The sequence below is a fragment of the Erpetoichthys calabaricus genome, chromosome 9 (genome assembly GCF_900747795.2).
Source record: "Erpetoichthys calabaricus chromosome 9, fErpCal1.3, whole genome shotgun sequence".
NCBI lineage: Eukaryota > Metazoa > Chordata > Cladistia > Polypteriformes > Polypteridae > Erpetoichthys > Erpetoichthys calabaricus.
Genome location: NC_041402.2, coordinates 183,074,748 through 183,089,925, shown reverse-complemented (window position 1 = coordinate 183,089,925; position 15,178 = coordinate 183,074,748). Strand labels below are relative to the sequence as shown.

At 42.8% G+C, this 15,178-nt stretch overlaps 1 protein-coding gene across 2 annotated transcripts in view; it reads right to left on the bottom strand.

Moving 5' to 3' along the window:
* The window catches only part of cfap77 (cilia and flagella associated protein 77), a 165,420-nt gene extending 152,328 nt beyond the window's left edge, over positions 1 to 13,092 (bottom strand). Inside the window, exons 1-3 of one of the 2 annotated variants that reach the window (XM_028808568.2) lie at positions 12,942 to 13,092; positions 3,049 to 3,146; positions 1,010 to 1,067 (exon numbers count right to left, since the gene is read on the bottom strand). The gene's annotated coding sequence lies outside the window, so the exon portion shown is untranslated. The remainder of the gene's footprint in view (positions 1 to 1,009; positions 1,068 to 3,048; positions 3,147 to 12,941) is intronic. The other variant, XM_051931802.1, reaches the window with a different exon arrangement.
* Between the last annotated feature and the right edge of the window lie 2,086 nt (positions 13,093 to 15,178).

The window sequence follows — 15,178 nt, the reverse complement described above, 5'->3', positions numbered from 1 at the left end:
GCAATGCATATACTGTATCTCTGTTATCGCCATTTAGTATGGGATTTATAAAAGCAGTATTAATGTTTGTGATGCACCATCTGTTGGAATGATAAATGCAATGCATATATATCTGTTGTCTGCCATTTGGTATGGGATTTGTAAAAGCAATGTTAATATTTCTGATGCACCATCTGTTGGAATGACAAAATGCAATGCATATATTTATGTAATCTGCCATTTGGCATGGGATTTGTAAAAGCAGTGTTAATGTTTGTGATGCACCATCTGTTGGATTGACAAATACAATGCACTTTATAACTCCAAATGTTTGTTATGCATCATTTGTTGCACAGACACAGACATAGCAACTGGACAGAGACACAGACACTTATCATTTTATTTAGGTGGATTTGTTCTTGTATTTGTTTTAGTGACTCTGCATACAACAGGACATGCTACTTGAAATGAAAATTGTCATTTTCCCTCATTATTAGATAGATAGATAGATAGATAGATAGATAGATAGATAGATAGATAGATAGATAGATAGATAGATAGATAGATAGATAAAGTATCTATCTATCTATCTATCTATCTATCTATCTATCTATCTATCTATCATTAAATCTGAGAGGGTGGGCTCTAGTGAAGTGTTTTGACTGGTGAATCATCAGTAGAAGGGACACACCTGAAACCCACTGGTGTTTAATGATAGAAGTGCCATGGCACTGGAGGGAGTTGGTGTTGATCAATGATAATGCCACACATTGCTTTACAATTACCTGTCCTTCTCTCATCTTGTACACTGAGTGCTGGCGTCTCCCAGACAGGACATTGTTTTTTTGTAAACCAACACCCTGCACTAGGGGGCATCCTAATAACATTCAGTAATTCAGTTCCTAAAGCTTTTAAATTGTGATGGCTGAAAAGGGAAGGAAACACACATCAGCTGCACAACACAAATGGATCAGGCATCTGACTGAATAGCTGAAATACAAAAAAAAAAAGAAGAAAAAGAAATACATACCTGAGGACGAAATGGAAGTGCAGATCAACAAAACACAAGGCAAAATAATCAGATGAATCTACAAGAAAAAATTATAAATGAATCACTAAAAACAAACACTTGAGTTGTGCAAAAATACTAAAATGCCAGTAAGGTTCAGTGAAGAGAAGGCACAGCAATTAGAATGACTCCTAGAAAATAACACTGGGACATTTGTGACGAGAACCGGCCATTCAGCCCAACCAACTCATGCATTCTACTCACTAAGACTGTCCAAAATAACACTGAGATTTGAATGTCCTTACAGTTCTGATCTTCACCACACTTACTTCATGTGTCTGTAGCTCTTTGCATGAAGAAAAACTTTCCAAAATTTATTTAAAAGTAACAGTTGGGATCCACTGGACTAATTCCCTTCATATTTTTAAGCACTTCAATCATGTCCCTTCTTACTTTCAAGTTGACTGAACTAAGAAAGTTCATCTCCTTCTGTCTCACCTCATAGATCACACCTCTCAGTCCTGAAATCAGGCCAGTCTCTCCTCTGGTCTTACTCTAGTGCTGCTATGTCTTCTTTGTAATATATTTCCAGCATGTTAACATTCCCAGTTTGAGCCCATATAGACTGATCCTAACACTTCTGTTCCGGACAGGTGCTGCTCAGTCTTTTTTTAATAATTACTTCCATTAATTTACCTGTAATGCACATTAAGCCTATTGGCCTGGGACACCAGGGACTTGATTTCGGTTCCCAGCCTTGTCCAGGCTAGCCCGACTGGAGTATGGACGTTCCCTCCAGGTCCATGCAGGTATTTCTCCATTTTCCTTTCACATCTTAAATTGTTCTGGTGTTGGAGTGGGCTTGTGTGTTTCTTGTCATGGTCTGCTTTACCCATTAAGGACTGTTATCTGGTATTGCCAAGATAAACTTTAGTTCCCAGCATACTTAAACTTCAAAAAACTGTATGGACTCCACAAAATGGATGGATACCGGGATGTCCACCTGAGAGATAGGGCACTACCAGGATGAAGAAAGGCACTATATGATAGATAGATAGATAGATAGATAGATAGATAGATAGATAGATAGATAGATAGATAGATAGATAGATAGATAGATAGATAGATAGATAGAAAAGGCACTATATGATAGATAGATAGATAGATAGATAGATAGATAGATAGATAGATAGATAGATAGATAGATAGATAGATAGATAGATAGATAGGAAAGGCACTATATGATAGATATGAAAGGCACTATATAATAGACAAGGTACCACAGCTGGACTGGCATGGGGAGGGTTCAGGGGGTTTTATGCCCTGTATGTGTTCTGTGCCAGCATGAGTCTGACAGAGGTGATGCCAGTTGAAATATGCAATGCCTCGGTATGTCACTAGAGGGCAGGTATTTCAGACGATGCCAGGGTTGTTGGGTGCACTGACTAAACAGAGATTGAGCAGGGCGAGCAGTGCCAGAGGCAGAGAATCGCAGAAGGGGTTTTACTGAATGAAGAAAGGGCCGTGTTAGGTCCCTCATCAAGCCTTTGGTAAAAATAAAGAAAGATAGAGAAAAGGAGAACACCACACTGGGAGCAATCAAGTTCGTGAACATCCCAGGGTGGGGAATGCAGGGGACAAAAGTGGGAGTCCCAGAAGGTGAGTATGAGTATGACAATAAGAAAGCTGTGGCCACAGTGGAAGCGTCCTATGCATGACAGGATGTTAGGTGTTTAGGTGCCCTCTGACTAGCTACAGAGACAGTGAGGCAAGTTCTCCTGGCCACTAGAGGGCATACAGCACCAGAAATGAACATATGGGACTGCTTTTTTATGTGAAAGAACAAGGTGCACACGGGGGTCCGCTCAGAAGGGAAACAGAAAGCAGAAGGGGTGCAGGTGGCCCATTAAAAAGGACAAGGCCAGACTTAGGACAAAGAGTTTCCATGCTTGCCCATTCCACTTCCCAACATTCTGTGCTTTAATTTTTTTTTTTTTTTGTTATTTTTACTGTTGCAACAGTTAACACTCCTAAAAATGAACTAAAATCAATCTCCATACCTTTCTCCTGACAGAACTGGAAAGGAATGACAGCAGCACGGCAGTTTTCTACGGTTCTGAGGGCCGTTCCAATGTGTTGACTCGAGGGTCAATCAGCTCTGTAACATTCAAGACAGGAGAACCCATTGCTTATTTGAACACATGAACCATACCAAAGCAGGATAACATCCTTTACTTAACATCACTGTCATGTACTCCAACTAAAATGCTTAACTTATAATTTGACTTTGGTTCTTTATATGTTATACTCTCCCATTTCTCTGAGGTGGTACAGACCAGACTCTCAAACAGGCTTCTTGGCCACTAGATAGATAGATAGATAGATAGATAGATAGATAGATAGATAGATAGATAGATAGATAGATAGATAGATAGATAGATAGATAGATAGATAGATAGATAGATAGATAGATAGATACTTTATTAATCCCAAGGGGAAATTCACATACTCCAGCAGCAGCATACTGATACAAAAAACAATATTAAATTAAAGATTGATAATGCAGTTAAACTAAACACTGCTGTTCTTATTAGTGCAGGGCACTTTTAAACAGCCAATCAATGTCTTGGTATTTAGGTGACAAAGGAGCAAATGGGCAGTCTAGAATGTGACCTCCCTACCAGGGTCAATTTTGGGACACCAGAATTCTCTCTTTGTGTCCCTGGACACCTGAGCCCTACGTTGGTTTTAATTAAAGGACCGGGTGTCAGTATTCAGTGTACACAGTGCACTCCATAACGTTTGGAACAAAGACACATTTTTCCTTGCTCCACAATTTAAAATTACAAATCAAACCATTCAGACTTTTGATTAAAGTGCACATTGCAGACTTTCACTTAGGGGATTTGCATCCATTTTGGTCACACAACACTTTTATTTTCTTGGTCCCCCACCCATTTCAGGCCGCCACCATGTTTGGGACAATTGGCCTCACAGGTGTTTGTGATTCCTCAGGTGGGTTTCATGGCTTCATAAGATACCTCGGCCTGCTTCTACCCTTTGGAGTCTGGAGTCACCATTGTTTAACAATGCTGTGCCAATAAAAGTCAAAGAAGCCAGTATGAGGCTGAACAGCAAGAATCAGACCATTAGAGACATCGGTAACACCTAAGGACACGGGTGTCAGACTCCAGTCCTGGAGGGCTGCAGTGGCTGCAGGTTTTCATTCTAACCATCTTCTTCATTAGTGACCAGTTTTTGCTGCTAATTAACTTCTTTTGTCTTAGTTTTAATTAACTTGACTCAGGCCCCTTAGTTGTCTCTTTTTCCTTAATTAGAAGCCAAACAATAAGGAAACACAAATCAAGCTGGCACATGACCAGCTGTGCCCATCACACAATATCTGAAAAGAAAGGTGATGGTCTCGGTAAGGCTAATCTCTCGGGTCACTAAAACATTTTGACATTGGTGTTCTTAAAAAAAACAGAAAAATCAACAGTTTTAGAAATGTCTGCTGTGGCAGAATGAGAACAGCAACAAGCCATGGAATTAAACAACGGGTTTAATTAACAGCAAGAATCGGCTTCTCATTAAGAGATTGGTTGGAGTTTGAAATCCTAGTTTAGCTGGTCATCTGTGGGCTCGTTTCACATCTCATTTCTGTTTGGCTGTCATTTAATGAAGAAAGGAATAAATACAGAGGGCTCAATCCTTAAAAACAGGGCTATTAAAATGATGGGGAAAGAAGTTAATTAGCAGTGACAACTGGTCACTGATTAGGAAAAGGGTTAGAATGAAAACCTGCAGCTGCTGCGACCCTCCAGGCCTGGAATTCGACACTCCTGCCTTAGGATTACCAAAACCAACTGTCTGGAATATCATGAAGAAGAACGAACACACTGGTGGGCTCAGGAATCGCAAAGGGACTGGTAGGCCAAGGACGACCTCCACTGCGGATGGCAGAAGAATCCTCTGTGGCACACGGCTGGGGGTGGTACCCAGCCAGGACGCCCAGGAGGATCGGAGGAGGGCTTGTGCCTCCTCCAAACCATGAGGGGGCGACCACCCTGGTTGTGTTGGGGGCCATGGGTACAGAGCTGGGAAGCTCAACCTTGTAGGGGCCCATGGTCACTGCCAGGGGGCGCCCCAATGCCTTGGGAGCCCTCGACCTCAGCACTTCCGCCACACCCGGAAGTGCTGGGGAGAAGAGGATCTGGGACACCCGGAGTCCATCCGAGTGCACAGCCGACACTTCCGCCACACAGGGGAGTGTCGGCGGAGGTTGTCGGGAAGCACCTGGAGCCCATCTGGGTGTGAATAAAAGAGGCTGCCTCCCTCCATTCAGAAGCAAGAGTCGGCTGGAAGTGGACAGAGCTCAGGAGGAGAGGAAAGAGGCGGCCCAGAAGAAAGGAAAGGCATTGTGTTGGCCAGGACTTAAGGGGCGATTGGTGCTGCGGCACTGGGTTGTGCTCACTGTTATATTGTAAATAGTGTAAATAAATATGTGTGTGTGGTGAAACCATCATGTCTACCTGTCTGTGTCCGGGCTGTACCCTACACCTCATAATGGTCAAGAAAAAGCCTCAAACGCCTGTCTGACAGACCAGAAACAGAGTTCAGGAGGCAGATGTGGACACATCAGAGATGACTATCTGCGGAAGACTTCATGAGCAGAAACACAGAGGCCACACTGCAAGATGCAAACCTCAAAAGCAGGATGGCCAGATTACAGTTTGTGAAATAGGACGTAAAAAAACCTGCAGAATTCTGGGAAAAGGTTTTGTGGACAGACAAGAGAAAGATGAACCTCATCAAAGTGATGGTGAGAGCAAAATGTGGAGATGAGAAGGAACTGCCCGAGATCCAAAGCAGATCACCTCATCTGTTAAACATGGCTGTGCTGCGGGTGTTATGGCTTGGGTATGGATGGCTGCCACAGGTCCTGGCACAGTTCTCTTCAGTGATGATGTGACTGCTGATGGCACAATGAAGTGTGTAGAAACCTCTGATCTGCTCAAGTTCCAGTAGATGCCTCCATACTCATTGGCCTGCCTACAACAAGATAATGAGCCAAACCTACTGCTGAGGTAACACAGGAGTTTATCAAAGACAAAAATTGGAAAATTCTTGAATGGCCAAGAGAGACACCAGATTTAAATCCAATTGAGCAGGGCTTCCATATGTTGAAGAGAAAACTTGAGGGGATAAGCCCCCCAAAATGAGTAGGAGCTGAAGATGGCTGCATGGGAGCTTTGCCATAACATCAGCATAGAAGATCCTCAGCACCTGGTGATGCCTGTGAATCGCTGACTTCAAGCAGCCATTGCATGTGAGGGACAAGCGACTTAGGACTAAATATGATGGCTGTGTGCAAAAGAAATTATAGTGCCGAGACATGGGGAAGGGGTCCATGTAGTAAAAGTTTAAATCCCCTTAAATGAAAGTTACTGCAATGTGCACTTTAATCACGTCTGGATTGTTTGATTTGTACTTTTAAACTGTGGAGCAGAGGGGCGAATCAGGGAAAAATAGGTGTTTCTCCCAAAGGCCGATCAAAATTTCCCAAAAAAGGGAAAGTTTTCACATTGTATTGTTCTGCAACATTGAATGCCAGTGGATTTTAATTTGGCTTTTTTGGTCACTGATCCAAAGATAAAGACTCTTTAATGTTAAAGTGAAAAACCTGTCTCTGTAATGTGTTCTAAATTCATTAGAAATAATGGGCTAAGGGTTTCCTCCGGGTGCTCTGGTTTTCCTCCCACAGTCCAAAGACATGCAGGTTAGGTGCATTGGCGATCCTAAATTGTCCCTAGTGTGTGCTTGGTGTGTGTGTGCCCTGCAGTGGGCTGGCACCCTGCCCGGGATTTGTTCCTGCCTTGCACCCTGTGTTGGCTGGGATTGGCTCCAGCAGACCCCCATCACCCTGTGTTAGGATATAACGGTTTAGATAATGGATGGATGGATGGATAATGGGCTAAGGGCTCAAATCAGGGAAATTTATTTTAAACAGGGGAAACAATGTTACGGAGAGGAAAAAGTAAGTTTAAACTCTAATTATTACATAGCTAGCTGTCCCCCGTGGCTTTGCCCACGTATGGTGAAACAGAACAAGCTTTAAAAATCGAGCTAAGCGGAGGCAAGGTCCGCTCTAGCATATGGCGAGAGGTAGAGCGACTCGAACAGAGGCTGGCACGTGAGTAAGGAGGGCCCCGGCCCGGCTCCCCACTCCTGACGTCACGATTTCCCCTCCCCTCGGCCCGCAGCCTCTCTCTCAGATTCACGTGAATAAATCGCTCCAGCAAACAAACTATGACACTTAGCGCGACGAGAGAAGTCGCAAAATCAACCGGAATGTTCAAGCAAATTATAGAAAAAAATCCTGATCTAAATCCGTTAAGTAGTTCTCTCGTAAAAGTGGACAGACAGACAGACAGATTTTTTTATACAGAGAGATTATTATGTGTCAAGCTCACTTATTTTGGTTCAGGGTCACAGTGGCTGGACCCTCTCTTAGCAGCAAGGGGAGCAAAAAAGAACCTGGCCCTAGTCCATATGCCATTCTATCACCAGGGCACTCACACACACAGGGCCAATTTAGAGTTGCCTAACATGAATGTGTTTAGGAGGCAAGAGTGAAGAAGAACACCATATAGACATAAAAGAGAATACGTGTTTCTTATGGCCAGGAATGTTAACTGGGCTGGCCTTTGCAGCCAAGACCCTGAAAATGTGAAATCTTAGCCTCCAAAAGAGCAAAGAAGTCCTGCTTGGTGCCAGTCCCAAACCTGGATACATAGAGAGGGTAAGTGTCGAGAAGGGCATTCAGTTATAAAATGTTATCCAAAGCCATTAATGACCAAGCTGCACAGACAAGGCCAGCCAAACACATCGAGTCCACATAGAAGCCAGAAAAGATGAAGATATACGAGAAGACTGTGAAGGTGTGAGTCATCATCTCATCTCATTAGAATCCTTGCTGCTACTGTTGTAGTAACGCTGACGAGGACTGAAGCCGTAACCCTGAAGCCTTCACCACGAGGCCACACTGCCACATCAATACTCTGTTTACATAACCGCTGTGGCACTTCTACCGGGACTTTGATGTCTTTTTCATTCAATATGCTAGCTTGGTAACTTCAGATCTCTTAATGGAGGATTATATTGTAGCTTATTGTTTATTCTGTCATATCAAGCCAAGTCGGAGTGCACTGTAAGTCCTCCTGTGTTCAATTTAGGTGCCTACAGAGTGCCTGACTTTGTCTCATCTGTTAATTCTCTCATTACAGGATCACACGTTATTAAAATCCATCCTGCCTGCAAGGCAAGAACCAGTCCTGGATGGGATGCCCATTCATAAGAGAGTACACTTACATCCATAACAACGTAAGACCAATTTGAAGGGCCTCAGATGAGTTAAAAACGTCTTCTGTTTCTTTTCCCCAAAATTGCCACTGAAGATCAGGCTTCCCTTATGGCCCAAAAAGCACTCTGGAATTGCCTGATCTTTTCACTGTGTCTCCATTCTCTGTATCTGCAGTTTGTTCTGACCCACTCGACCATCACTAACTGCCCTTTTATTATGGCACTGTCCTCTCATCTAGCCTTAAACTAGTTCTAGTAATGCACGTTTAGAACATGTGCACTCTGATACCTGTTCATTTTATGCATTCTTGACAAACACTTACATGAATTCTTCATCTACTTTTTATTTTAAGTTGACTTGGTTGAATGTATCAGCTAAGCAAGGGGTAACCTGCTAAAGCCAAATTATGGGTGTGAGGTAAATCAAAAAGAATAACATTGTAACAGTGAAGATAGACTGTTAATGTCTAGTTATGAAAATTGTTAATTGATTATTTCATTCTAAGAGGGTGTGGAAACTGGACCGGACACAGACAGGCGGACACTGTGGGTTCAACAACCAACACACGTTTATTATACATACTATTTACAGTGACGCACACAACCCAGTACTCCCGTACTAATCACCCACAAAGTTCTGGCCTCTGTCACAATTCCTCTCTCTTTCTGGTCCGCCTCCACTCCACTTCACCAAGCTCCGTCCTTCTTCCACCGGACTCCAGCCTTCGAATGGAGGGAGGCGGCCTCTTTTATATCCACCCGGACGTGCTCCAGGTGCCTCCCAATGAGCTCCTGCCGGCACTCCCTGGTGTGGCGGAAGTGCCGGCTGTGAAGCACTCCGGGTGTCCCTAGTCTTCTTCCCCCCCAGCACTTCCGGGTGTGGCGGAAGTGCTGAGGACCAGGGCTCCTCAGGCATCTGGGCGCCCCCTGGTGGTGACCACAGGCCCCTATAGGGTTGTGCTTCCATGCTCCTTTCCCGTGGTCCCCATAGCCACCAGGGGTCAAGGAGGCATAATCCCTCCTTTGGTCCTTCCAGGCGTCCCGGCTGGGTACCGCTCCCAACCACTCGCCACAAGGGAAACATACCTTAAGTGCCCATTTCAGTATGTGCGAAAAAAAATAACAAGCCCCATTCATGACATGTGTGTGTCTTGTTTTACTCACTGAGGTTGTCTTATATATAAACTTGTATACGTGTGTGTGTCTGTCTGGCCCAGAAGTGCGAGGCTACAGCATGCAGCTCAAAGAGCCGGTAAGGCGGCCCCAAGTTCACGAGTCAGAAGAAGGAAGAAGTACGAGGCTACAACATGAAGCTGAAAGAAAGTGTCTCCGTCGCCAAAGTGAAACCGCCGAGGAAAGACAAACGAGCGAAACCACGACTCTGCATTTCAGTTTTTTTCTGACGATTTCAATAGTTTCTAGGAGCTCTGGATTTTTACAGCACGGACTTACACAGCTAGTTATTATATAATAACTCAGGGGCTTCACCCCCTGCTCACTTTGCTTACTAATCCCCCCCTCACGTTGTTAAGAGGGGGGCTGAACACACCCCAAGGAGATGCAGTCGCTCCTCCAAAACGGTGATACAATGGGAAACAAATACAATTTTTTTACCTCCAATTCTTTTTATTGAGAGACAAAACTGTCCCCTCCAACTACACACGGAGCTCGATTCACTCCTGAAAGGGACTTATGTTTGTTTGAAGTGTCTGAGTAATGTTTCTGTCTCTAAAATCTCCTGTGTATCTGTGCAACTCTGTGACCGAAACATGACAGCATATGTGGATTTCACTTTCACCAAACAACTACTTTTCCCTGATGGCAACACGAATTAGTCGATCTACAAGTCTCCGACCTAAAGTTTAAATCCGAACAGTATATTCGATCTCTTTTTGCTCTTCCGTTATTTTGCCGTGTAATAATTTCCATTTGTTTGTGCTAATGCGATCTTTGCTATCATTTTTTGGAGACTTACGAATTTTCGTACTTCCATTGTATCTAACCTCTTCTGCATATGTATCGCACCAATGTTTTTGAATTCTTTACAACATTCTACTTTGTCATCTACTCTTTAGTCTCGTGGGACGTGAAAGTGTCTCTCTGAAAAAGTCACATCTTGTCTCTCTGAAAAAGTCTCATCTCGCCCCAGGATTTTTTTTATATAATAGAGAGATTTTTGGATATTCGTAATGAACTCCAACTCAGCAACACTGAATTGGTGGCAGTAGTGGGATCACGAGAAAACCATTTTCACAACCAGGCATAGTTTATACCAGTTCTGGTTCATGCCTGTGGTTCTTACCAGTGCTCCTGGACCCATTCATCGAGTAATGAAATTAATCTTGAGGGGATTCCACATTTAGATGATCTACCTCAATGATATTTTAAATTTTATTTACTTGATTCATCTGGATGACTTGTTTACAAGAATAGGCTCACCTGGACTAAAACTAAATGCTAAAAAATGCCACCAGGGACCATGTCGCATCCCAGGACGGACTTTGTCTTGACCCCCGTAATATGTAACAGGTCAAGAATAAGGCTTATTGGTTTTTGATTGTAGACACTGAAACTGACATGTAGTGTATGCCCCCCTCTTAGACTTACATGATTAACTAACAATTGTTCATACTGTATCTAGACATTAACATTCTATCTGCACTACTATGATAATGGAACACCAGCTAACCAAAGATACACATGTTTATGATGTGGGAGGAAGCCAGAATGTCCAGAAATTGATCCCAGGTGACTATGGAGATACAAAGCCTGTGTGCTTGAGTCGGGGGCTGTCCTCCAGTCCATGATGAGAAAGGTACCCACTGAGCCATACCACCGTAGCAAGGCCAATTACTGTAATCAAATGGACAAAAGTATTGGGACATCTGACCATTACACCAACACAACTTTAATGATATTGCATTCAAATACACAGACTTTAATATGGATTTGGTCCCCCCTTTGCAGCTTTAACAGCTTCCACTCTTCTTGGAAGGCTTTCCACAAGATTTTCACGTGTTTCTGCAGGAATTTGTGCCCGTTCATTCTGTAGAGTATTTATGAGGTCAGGCAGTGATGTTGGACGAGAACGCCTGGCTCGCAATCTCCATTCCAGTTCATCCCAAAGGTGTTTGATGGGGTGGAGGTCAGGGCTCTGTGTGGGACAGTCAAGTTGTTCCACACCAAACTCATCAAACCATGTCTGTATGGACCTTGCTTTGTGCACTGGGGCACAGTCATGCTGGAATAGAAAAAACTTCCACAAAGTTGGAAGCACAGTGTTGTCCAAAATGTCTTGGTATGCTGAAGCATTAAGACTGGAAGTAAGGGGCTGAGCCTAAACCCTGAAAAACAGCCCCATACCATTATCCCTCCTCCACCAAACTTCACAGTTGACACAATGCAGTCAGGCAGGTAACATTCTCCTGGCATCAGTCAAATCCAGACTTGCCCATCTGACTGCCAAACACAGAAGTGTGATTCGTCACTTCATAGAACACGTTTCCACTGCTCCACAGTCCAGTGGCGGAGTGCTTTCCACCACTCCATTCAACGCTTGGCATTGGACTTGGTGATGTGAGGCTTGCATGCAACTGCTCAGCCATGGAAACCCCATTCCATGCAGCTCCTGCCACACAATTAATGCCAGTGGAAGTTTGGAACTATTCAGCTATGTAATCAGCAGAGCGTTGGCAACTTTTACGCACCATGCACCTTAGCAGTTGTTGACCCCGCTCTGTGACTTTATGCGCTATTGTTCCTAAACGTTTACACTTTCCAATAATACCACTTACAGTTGACCGTGGAATATCGTGCAGAGATGAAATGTCACGAACTGTCTTATTGCAAAGGTGGCATCCTATCATAGTACCACGCTTGGAGTCACCAAGCTCTTCAGAATGACTCGTTTTGTTTCACAAATGTTTGTAAATGGAGACTGCATGGCTAGATGCTTGATTTTATAGACCTGTAGCAATGAGTCTAATTGAAAGACATGATTTCAATAATTTAGAGGTGTGTCCCAATATGTTTGTGTATAAACAACAATTTTCGAGATTCATTATGTCTTAACAGCTTTGCTTGAAAACCGGCTTCCTTTCTTTCTCTGCCTTTACGACATGGCCTGGGGGTACGTGTTGTAGAGGTGTGAACCACTGAGCTCTACAGATGCTCTCCGCACTTTGTGACATTTTTTTTTTTTTAAGGAAAGCCATCACAGGCACAACCTTTTTGTGCTGAAAGTTGCTGGACTGTGAAATTTCCTTTCCTGTTTACTTTCGGTATTATGATTATATCCCTTATGCAGTAACGTGAATTGTGTTTCTGCTAGAACCATTAACAGGCGCTGTACATGAATTGGTAGACTGATGAAAAACTACAATTTATTTTGATCCCCAAATGCTTTATATAATAGAAAAAAACTTGAATTTACTATAAGTGAGAAAACGTTAGATGAACAAACATTTCCATAAAGTATCATTCGAAACAGCAGACGTACATTATTGCACGATTACTAACACTTCCGATGGCTCGAAAAAAATAGAGAGACGGATACTTAACGAACTAACCGTTAAAATAAAATAATACTTACAATTGTGTAATTTTGGACTTGGGGTCATCCGTGGAAACCGCACTCACTTTGATAGCAGATTTCGAAGACTGGTGTTAAACACACATCGGGTCTTCAGCAGAGTGAGATTCAGCTCAGTATCACGATTCTGTGGCGACCGCAGACGAATCCATTACACATATAAAGGAGGGGTCAAATCGATAAATAATAGCAAAAAAAAAAGATATATTTTGAATATCTTAATTAAACGATGATACACTTTTAAAGGGTGTAATTTCTAAATCGACTTCTGTGCGCTGTCTCTTTACGTTGTTTTTTTTTTTCCTGTTTTTTCTTTCCCAGGTTACTGATTGGAACTTTCCGTTTCCATGGTGATCAGGGACGCTAAAACTATTTGCTCTCGCTTTTCTTCGCTTTTTCCTTTTTTAAACAGTCTGGGCAGATTGAGTGCAGCTTGATTTACTGAATTAAAATGCGTACTGTTTAAGACGTGGATAATTACTTAAAGCGTACACGTACTTCTGTATACATGAACACGCAAAACACAACTGCACGCGCATGCCCTCTTTCACAGCCGGAGAGTATTTAGCAAGCAAATTACGTTTAACATGGTCACCCCGGATGGTAATCGTGTCGGTGGTGTGGGTTGAACGGCGTACCATAGTTTATTTTATATAATGCCTTTCCACTGTCAAGATGTGTGATGTAAAAATATAAACAACAAAAAATGCTCGTCTTTAGCCTGCTTCTGTACTTTTACAATGTTAAGTCTTAATTGGCCCACTGTGTGTGCATGAATATAGTCTGCCACGGACTGGCACTTCTCTTGTACCCTTAGCTGCCAAGCAGAGCCACTCCTTCCAATATACACACCACTCACTGCACGTTCTGCCCGTGAACGAAGGAGCGATGGCACAGGGTCGGTCTCTCCATTAGGCGACATAGGCGATAGGCGGTCGCGTAAGGCGCAGTCATCTGAGTGGCGCCATTTATAAAAGTTAAGGGGCACATGCTCTGGAATCAACCCCTAGCCCCCCAAACGTGGGCGCGTGTTCCGTTATCCTGTAAAATGGTATGGTAATTTCCGCATAGATAGATAGATAGATAGATAGATAGATAGATAGATACTTTATTAATCCCAGGGGGAAATTCACATATACAGTATATATATAATATATATATCGAAAATATTGTATATCAACAGCAGGGCCGGATTTATATGAAAAGAGGCCCTAGGCTATTCCACTTATGAGGCCCTTTCATCTTCCATTTTTAAGTTTGTAAATTACATGAGAGATAATAAAATACGTAATACGCGTTGATCTTAACCAATACATTTTTATGTTTGTTTATTAGTCATATGCGTAGAATTTCTCCTTATTTTCGGTTCAGTGTTTTAGTGTTCACTGTTTTTAGAATAGTGTAATTTTAATTTTGCTAACAATTTGAATGTAGGCCCCTCTTGATCTTGAGGCCCTAGGCTGAAGCCTAGTTAGCCTATAGGAAAATCCGGCCCTGATCAACAGGCTCTCAGATACCAAAGCTATCATTATAAATTCAATACAAATTATTAAATTAAAGTTTGTCCTGTTTCACTACTACTTGGGCAGAGCTGTGGGGGGCAGCTAGTACTGTGTGTGTTACATATATATATATATACTGTACACAGTTAGGTCCGTAAATATTTGGACAGAGACAACTTTTTTCTAATTTTGGTTCTGTACATTAACACAATGAATTTTAAATGAAACAACTCAGATGCGGTTTAAGTGCAGACTTTCAGCTTTAATTCAGTGGGGTGAACAAAACGATTGTATAAAAATGTGAGGCAACTAAAGCATTTTTTTAACACAATCCCTTTATTTCAGGGGCTCAAAAGTGTCCCAGTGCCCCTGGCAGCCATGCACGCCCAAGCCATCACACTGCCTCCACCATGTTTTACAGATGATGTGCTATGCTTTGGATAATGAGCTGTTCCACGCCTTCTCCATACTTTTTTCCTGCCATCATTCTGGTAGAGGTTGATTTTGATTTCATCTGTCCAAAGAACTTTTTTCCAGAACTGTGCTGGCTTTTTGAGATGTTCTTTAGCAAAGTCCAATCTAGTCTTTCTATTCTTGAGGCTTATGAGTAGCTTGCACCTTGCAGTGCACCCTCTGTATTTACTTTCATGGAGTCTTCTCTTTATGGTAGACTTGGATATCGATACGCCTACCCGCTGGAGAGTGTTGTTCACTTGGTTTGCTGTTGTGAAGGGG